At 34.7% G+C, this 8973-nt stretch overlaps 1 protein-coding gene across 1 annotated transcript in view; it reads left to right on the top strand.

The window, feature by feature from the left end:
* Positions 1-801: 801 nt before the first annotated feature.
* The window catches only part of LOC101744232 (innexin inx1), a 59591-nt gene continuing 51419 nt past the window's right edge, over positions 802-8973 (top strand). Inside the window, exon 1 of the mRNA XM_021349472.3 lies at positions 802-1415. The gene's annotated coding sequence lies outside the window, so the exon portion shown is untranslated. The remainder of the gene's footprint in view (positions 1416-8973) is intronic.

The following is an 8973-nucleotide window of genomic DNA, read 5'->3' as shown; positions in this document are numbered from 1 at the left end:
CGTAATTGTTGCAGATAATATTAGCTATGTCCCTTACACATTGCATTACGCGTAGTTTGAGCCCATGCGGGGTCACGATCTTGCCTCGAAACAATCATGCTTTCCGGTTTGATGATTGGATGGAGCAGTCGGACAGTACAGTTGAAACTTCGACCTCTTGTCTGATGGGTGGCCGCAATCATGTTGTGATATCTGTGATCTCCAATGACCTATCTACTATTATTAAGATTATTATTAAGTTCAAGTGTATCTTAGGTAAATAAAATCACATCCTCCAGTAGAAGCCACATGGTTGCTCAGAAGTAATTGGGATTTTTTTTTCATTACGCATTGCTGTTACTTCATAATATTTAAGTTTTTTCACTTAATATTGTTCTTAGTGTTTGAGCGATCAAGACATTTTTTAATGTCCTAAATGGTATGTACCGGCGGTAGGCCGCTGTTAAGCCGAAAAAAGTTTGAAATCATCATACATTTAAAAATATGGACTCGTCATAAACGGCTCAAATTTAATTGGGGACTTATTATGATGATACAGACTATAATAATATTTCCGATCTCAGTTATAAGGAAATATAAAATAACAAGTATGTAACATACGTAATGATATTACGTAAAAGTAAAGTAAACCATAGTAACTAGCGGGTTAGGTGTAGTGTACGGGTACCTGCGTAATTTCGAGATCGTGATCTAATGTTCTGTGTATATGTCAATTCAAGTTTAAAGAAATTTATTGCACACAGCTTCACCAAAAAATTTGTTGTAAAAAATAGATATGTATATATAAATTTTGTCATTATTTTTTATTTTATTTTACCATTCTCTCTTTAGTTTAGAATCAATCAAATACATCATTTATCTGCCGTAAATTGGAATGTAACAACCTAATGTTGGCATTACTGTAGAAGCGTCAATGAAATTGACAGTTCAGAGACGTAACAGACTTAACTCATTTATCCTGTTCTAACAAATTACAACAGCAATCAAGCTCAGCTTCTTTCTCTGTCTACATCACAGATAACCTTCCTCTTCAATACAGTGATGTAAAAATCAAAATAAATTGTGAGAGCCGGATTGGCCGTGATGTGGAGTACTTTTCTTTGATGTAGCGTTATCTTGTCGTCTATTATTATTATTTACGTGCATTGTTTACGGAAATAAAAGTTTCATGTGACTGGTGCTTCGAAAAAGTTAAAGACTGTCTTGGTTTATTAGAGTCTCTATTGTGAAAATAAATAAAGTATAAGTAAATTTCGATTCTATAAGCGCCTATTTGCACTTAATTGACAACGAAATACGATTGTGATTTTATTGTATTGAAAATATTTAGGTGTTGTAAATAAACGAAGCTTGAAGTTATCATAGAGAAGCCAAGAAAATTCGTGTTGTTTTTTCTTAATAAAGAAGAAAAGCTGGTGAGTGTTTTTTTTTAGAAATTGTACATGTATTTTATAATTTTTAATTTAAATGTCACAAACATTTCATTAATATTCTTTTATAAATATAAACATTTTATGTGAATGATGTGTGTGTTTATAAATTATGACAACATACTTTGAAATTATATTTTATAAACATAAATTGTGTATGCATAAGGAGAGGCCTATGTGTGCCACCACCAGCAATGGACTGCTGTAGATTGATGATAATGATACTTTGGTGTCATACCAGGATATTAGGAATAGTGGGAATTAACAAAATTATCATTAAATTATATAAAACTATATTACTATATTGGCGAGATGGTGCGATGACCTCCGCACGGTGGCCGGCAAGAAGTGGATGAGGAGAGCCGCAGACCGGGCTCAGTGGTGTAGATTGGGAGAGGCCTATGTCCAGCAGTGGACGACTGTGGGCTGTTGATGATGATGATGATGATGATGATGATGATATTACACTAATGCTTCTATGCTACAATACATTTTTAATATCTTCCAGTCTTTAACGTAGATAACCTCCGATAACTTCATAAATATTTTAAATAGCTAAGAACAGTTGAGTTACAGTACAGTGAGAGTTAAAATAAACTTATTTAATACTTTAAAATGATTATCATCACTATCTTTTTATGTATCTCTTACTATATAGGTCAAACCAAATAAAAAAGCAGTTTTCTAATAAATTACAAACACATTTTTCAGCAAAATCCGTCTGCAGTATATGGTACAATGTCTTAGGCATTAATAAACTTGAATATTGTTATAAATTTAAATGTAAAATCTGTGTTTTTATCATTTAGTTTTCTTTCTCATTGATCTGCTTATTATCACTATCTTGAATCTGTCTTCTGAATTCACAGATTAATTGATTGATAATCTTTGGTTAATTACAATTGTTTTGTCACTCATTGTAGATTCTTTTAATCATTCTTGGATGATATCTAATTACCAAAACTGAACATGATATGTAAAAAGTTATGAATAAATAAGAAAGCGTTTATAGAATGCATTAATGATATAATATGAGTATATTTTAGTGAGGTTTCATGAGAGAATTCACATTACAAGCTGCGAGTTACAAATTTATTTAGTTTCTATAAAATCTGACAAAATGTAAAAGTAATATGCCTGATTACAAGAAATGAGTCAGTTTTCAGATGTTTTAAAAACTTTCTAGACAAGTTTCGGTAGACTAATGGTTACAATGTGCATTTTATAGCAGTGAAAGTAGTATCTTAGCTGAGGAGACTTTTGAACCTGTTTCCATGGCAACAGTTGATTAGATGACACAATTTTTTACTTGCGGTATGGCATATTTTGAGCTTGCATAACTACTTTAATCACCATCTATTTGTTTGTGGCTTCATGTTTTACAGGTTGAAGGGTGGGGTAGTTGTTTTACTATACAATTGAAACTTAGACCTATTGTTGTGTCTATGGCTGTCGATATCTACTTAAGATCACGTGTGCTGCGAGCTTGTTGACCTAAATCTTCTTGCTCTTACCCCACTATGAATTTACATAGTCTATCCAAAGTTAACTAGGACATTCCCGGCTTAGTACTTGACCAACCCATATCTTCAAAAGGGCCAAAGGGTTCCTTTTGGAAACCACCTTAAGCCAACGACAGGATTTCCATAGAGGGCTGATGTCAGGAACGCAGCCGGTCTTACAACACATGCCAAATTCCTATACAGCATGATGCTCATTCACCCAAATGAGCAATAAAAATACCCGACAAGAAAATATTATTGTAATTGAAAAAAATCTTTACACAATAGGTTTTTTGATTGAAGTGTACTATTATAAATTATTCTTATTTGATCATTGCCGATCTAGTGTTAAGGGATGAAGACAGCCTACAGGAAATACACAAAGTTAATCCTGTTTACTCATATTCAAACCGTTTATGTCATTAACATTTATGTCACTGACAGTTATTTGTTTTATAGGCTTACTCTGTACATGTGGTGTTAAATAAATATTTATATTATTATTATTATTAAAACAGGAGTTTGTAATCCCAATTAAATTTTATTAACAGTTGTCCCGCCATTAGTATAAGAACGCATTATTTCGCGCCATTTATTGGATGACCAATGACAATTAATTGTAATGGTTTCATATTTTTTTTTAATTTTATGCTAAGATTGTGAAATCTAACAGTATAAAATGCCAGAATAAAAAAAAAGAAACACGCTTCAAGCGGCAACGCACGTGCTTGTACTACCATCACGCGTCCACCTTGGTGGGTATAATGACCGTACCACATACATATTTTGGGTCGGGCAGACCGTGTAATTTGGTCCATCCTGCTCTCGCGGTGTCTAATTACCAATAATGTTAGACCTCGGGCGGTGCGCCATGATTTATCTCCAACCCGTCTCGTAATTCTGGCATCCGACAAAAAACGTCTGGAACTATCTATTCGAAATTTTACGTGTTTGGTTTAAGTTCGACAAATTGTACCCACGTGTATTTCTTGCTACTCAAGAATTGTATAAAAGTAACTAGCGGCTGATCCCGTCTTCTCTTGGGTAGTAGCGCATACGATATAAAGAATTTTAGGTAATTTTTTACCAACCAATGGTTACGTTATTGAAAATATAATAAATATAGCCTATTATCATCGGGGGATAATGTAGTTAGCTAACAGTGAAAGATTTTTTTAAATCGGTTCAGGAGTTTCGGAGTCTATCTACATAATATATTAATACGTGAAGCAAAAACTTTGTATCCCTTTCTACGAAAATTGCGCGGACCGAGAAGTATGAAATTTGCCACACTTATAGAGAATATAGAGAAGAAGTGCACAATGCTAATATTTTTTAAATGTAATGCATAAAAGATTCATTAAATCAATAAAGAAAACATTACACACACTACATACCATGTATTTGACGCACACACGCATGCATACCTACTATTTATTGTCAAACTTTTGTTCTTGACGTCTGTTGTCAAATTGAGAATAGATTAAATATTGTTTGTCTTAGTTAATATTTTTTAATAGTGTAGTCTTGGCGAAATTTGTGATTATAGAAGTATAAAATACAATAATAATAGTGTACAAGCTTACAATTCCAATTAATTATAGTCGAATTTCGACTACTGCGGGACCTCTAGTTCAATACAAACATACAATCAAATGTTTTTCTCTTTATAATATTAGTATAGATATAGCCTATATCGCCCGGGGATAGTGTAGTTTGCCAACAGTGAAAGATTTTTTTAAATAAGTTCAGCAGTTTTGGAGCTAATTGAATACAAACAAACAATCAAATCTTTTTCTCTTTATAATATTAGTATAGGGTATAGATGAATTAAATATATTAAACATCATATTTCCTAAGTAGATTGAATGCATTACTTCTACACCTAACACGATATTACCACGACTGCTAAAACTCCGAAGGAACGATTAAGAGGTAGAGATTGTTACCGATAATAAACAAGGCAAAAATTTATAAATTCATAACAATAACAAAAAAGAAAACAGATTGCAACGAAATGAAATAAGAATATAATGTGGTCGAAGTCTAAATTAAATAATAAGTATGCATTATTGAAGATAACTCAAAAACTACCTGTCAGATCAGCTTAAAATAGCATCATTAATATCGATTCACCTAAAACAAAGGTCTGAGGTAACACAAATAACAAAATAACAGTAGAATAGATAAACCTTCTTATTTTTGGAAGTCGGTTAAAAATATGAAGAAAATTTAAGTTTTATGTAGCAGTATTTTTTTATCTTGCGTAGCTTCTCGTCCTATTAATGGTGTTTGGAAAGTTGTCAACATATCACATACGAATGCAACAGTATTATAACTACCCACATACCTATATAATATATTGCAAGGGATGAAGCTTTTCTTTTATCGATCACAAGGGGCCGGACCCCTGAATTGCCAAGGCGTATCTAATTCGATTGTTCCTACCAAACATCTTCGGGGATGTACGCGTCGAACCTTTCTGAAGTTCTTCAAGATTCGTTCGGATATCGCCGCGGCGCCGTAAACATTTCACAAATGCCTTCTGTTTTCATTTGTTATTATACTTGTATGTAATTCGTGTTAAAAATTAAATACATACATCTTAAAATATATCGATTTCTGCACTTATAAAACATTATAAACGTCATTTATTTTTTATGAGTTTACTAGTTGTTATCCGCGGCTTCGCTCGCGTGGTTAAGGGGAAGTGCAATGAGTGCGCATCATCAGTGCACAATTCGTGACCTTTTATCATAAGACGTATTCCTGAATGTGTCTATTATACAACAGAAAATTAAAAATCAGCGGACCCATCACATACGCCGATCTGATCATGAAACAGAGAACTCTGCCTTGTTGTAAAAATAGCGTTTACCTAATTACGATGGAATCACGTATTATTTCTTAAGATTACATTGTTTCCCGTGGGAATAAGATGTTTTTTCGACATAAAAAGTAGCCTTATGTCATTCTCCTTACTCAATAGATACTATCACCTTTAAAAAAAATATACACGTGAATCTATTGCTTCCTGTTGAACGAATCATCAAACAAACATATCTGAATATTTGTGATATTCAAAATATAAAATTAGTAAAATATGGGTACGAATTGTCCGGTAACACGTTCTGAATTTAAAACATAAGCTTTAGTTAAAAAATATAACCTAAATTTATTCTCTAGTTTGTTAGAAAATATTTGATGGAAAATTATTTTGTACAACATTTACAATCTACAAAATAACGCAGGTACAACAAGACCTTCAAAGAATAGGTTTTTAAAATAATAAATTCCCTTGTTCCTCCCTTGTCTCCCTGTACCCTCTGAAAAAAAAAAAAATGGTGACGCAAATTCCGAAAAAAATCTGCCGAATTTCATCATACATACTCGAAAATTCCACTGGTGAGTAAGCGAGTGAGTAAATGAGTGAGTGAGTGAGTGAGAGAGTGAGATATGACGGTGAAAGGTGGGTGGGGTATGATTTCCATTAGGTCATTGTTAATAGCTGTGACCAAGCGAATGTCAAGTTAATTATAAGTTATTGTATACTGCACTTTATGCGCAAATTAGTGCATATCAGTAGAATTCGGATCATTTGACCCGGTTACAGTAGTGAAAAAACAACTTACGTACACATTTAATTATTCTAATGACGCAATTGTCTTTAGAATTCATTGTTGATTTAAAAAAAAAATAAGCCTACACGTCTATTGTAAGAAACGACTTGTCGTTGCCGAGTGTTGTGGCATCGATGCTTGGATGCTTGGTGGAAGGCGATGCTCGACTTCTGCGAGTGCATCATTTCGCAGAAGGAGGCGGCGGGGCGCGTGAGAAACGCACAAGCCCGCCGTCGTCGAGCGGGGGCCAAGGGGCGGACCTCGCCCAAGCCCTGGCCCTCTAAGTGTTTCGGGTTCCTCTGACATATCGGTCTAGGGATCGGCGAGGGGGGCCTAAGAAGACGACGTGCAAGCTGCTCTGCACGCGTTTTACGCAAGAGCATTCGGGTGGTGGAAGGCCGGCTATCCTTGACCCACGCTGATTCTAACCCAGCGGGGTATTCCGTAGGATAACTCTAACCGGCGCTATCTAGGCGGGCTTCGGATAGCCTGCCGACCGAGAGGGCTGGTGGTCGTGGCGCCAACGACTGCCGGTCCGGCGTCCCGAGGGGGAGGGTGATGGGACAGATATGCTCCGCATTAAACGCTTCACTTTCCCCCCTTTGCCTTTTCATGACTTCTGTGTCATGCGAGGTTCGGACGTGGGTTGTTGAACGACAGGAGGTTTTAGTCAGATCGACTCCGACATGCAAATATGAATCTCGGGCTTTTTATTGTCATTATATTCGCTCCGACGTTTCTAAAACTTTAGGTATAGTAAAAGGCACAAAATTTAACTGTAAAAGTAGTTTTTTCATTAAAATCATTGGTGTTAAAATTCTGTTTTTTTTTTAACCATAAGAGTAGTTTTAATAACATAATGTGTCTAGTATTCAGAGCATAAATCAGAAGGCGGATTGTTGCCGCCGCAACAAGGTGTACAAGTCTTTAACTAGACCTGCAACATGATATATCTGTCTGCACTACCTTGGACGGTTCGCCTTGACAGAGAACAATCTGCCCTACTTTAGTCGTATATGGGTATTTTAATGCGCGTCAATGACACAGTTCCGTTGAAATAAATGCTATATAAATATGTAATATATTAGTGGTTTTTAGGACACTTTTCTCCTTATTAAACTTAAACCTGAATTCCAATTGTCTTGGTAGTTATTACGGTCATCATTGTAAACTGGAATGGACTGAAAGGTGTAGGTATTTATGTCAATATTAAAAATATATAATAATAATAATAATAATAATAATAATAAACCCAACACTTTCATGCAACTACAAAAAGCTACTATAGTAAATATATGTAGGACTGTTCGTTTTTAGAAACAGAAGAAAACTCAACTAAAGGACATTAAAATATTTATTCCTTATTACATATTTACTTGGTTAAAGCCCGTAAATAATCAAGACGTAGGTACCAGCGTCTGTTGAGAGAAAAAAAAAAGTAAAGAAATAATAATAATAATATGTTCTGGAATCTGATTGTAGCGCCACCTATCGGATCTTAAATAAGTTTATACCATCCAGAGACCCACTTAAACAAAAATAATAATAATATAAATCCATCCATATTTATAGTAGGAGCTTAGTGACAAACAGTCCCTTATAGAAGATTATTTAGTGGATGGTATAGATCTATAATTGCATCGGATAAATGCAACGGTGTTTGAATCCTGTACGCAGGTACAAAAAAATTCTAATGAATTACGTACTTAACAAATGTTCACGATTGACTTCCACGGTGAAGGAATAAAATCGTGTAATAAAAATCAAACTCGCAAAATTATAATTTGCGTAATTACTGCTGCTAAGACGGCTTGTGAGTCCGTTTAGGTAGCTACCACCACCCTGCGTATTTCTACCGTGAAGCACTAATGCGTTTCGGTTTGAAGGATGGGGCAGCCGTTGTATTCTTAAAATTGAGACCTTAGAATTAATGTCTTAAGGTGGGTGGCGGCATTTACGTTGTAGATGTCTATGGGCTCCGGTAACCACTTAACACCAGGTCAGCCGTGAGCTCGTCCACTCATCTAAGCAATAAATAAAAAATGTCTTTTTTTCTATTTAAACCAGGACAATGAGTGAGACCAAAACGAATAAGTCGTTCCTAAATCTAAAGTAACAAATAAATATGAATATTTAGAGCTAGTCCGCCACTAATGCTTTAAAATATGGCCCCAATATGACATTTTATCTTAAAACAATTAACCTCATTACGCTGTTTGAGGTATGTTTTAGATATAATCATGAATTGCAAAAGAGAATTGTACAAATCGTTTTCTAATGCCATATTAACAATGTATACTGAATTAAAAATGGACCGCAATGGTCTATGAGAATTGTAAGAGTTCATTCTTATTTCATAGCTCGCGGTAGTTTCAAGACGAAATGTGCCGTAAATGATAGCTACTACTACATCTTGGTAGA

The sequence above is a fragment of the Bombyx mori genome, chromosome 15 (genome assembly GCF_030269925.1).
Source record: "Bombyx mori chromosome 15, ASM3026992v2".
NCBI lineage: Eukaryota > Metazoa > Arthropoda > Insecta > Lepidoptera > Bombycidae > Bombyx > Bombyx mori.
Note: the sequence above shows the minus strand (reverse complement) of the source record. Positions and strands in the feature narration are given on the sequence as shown.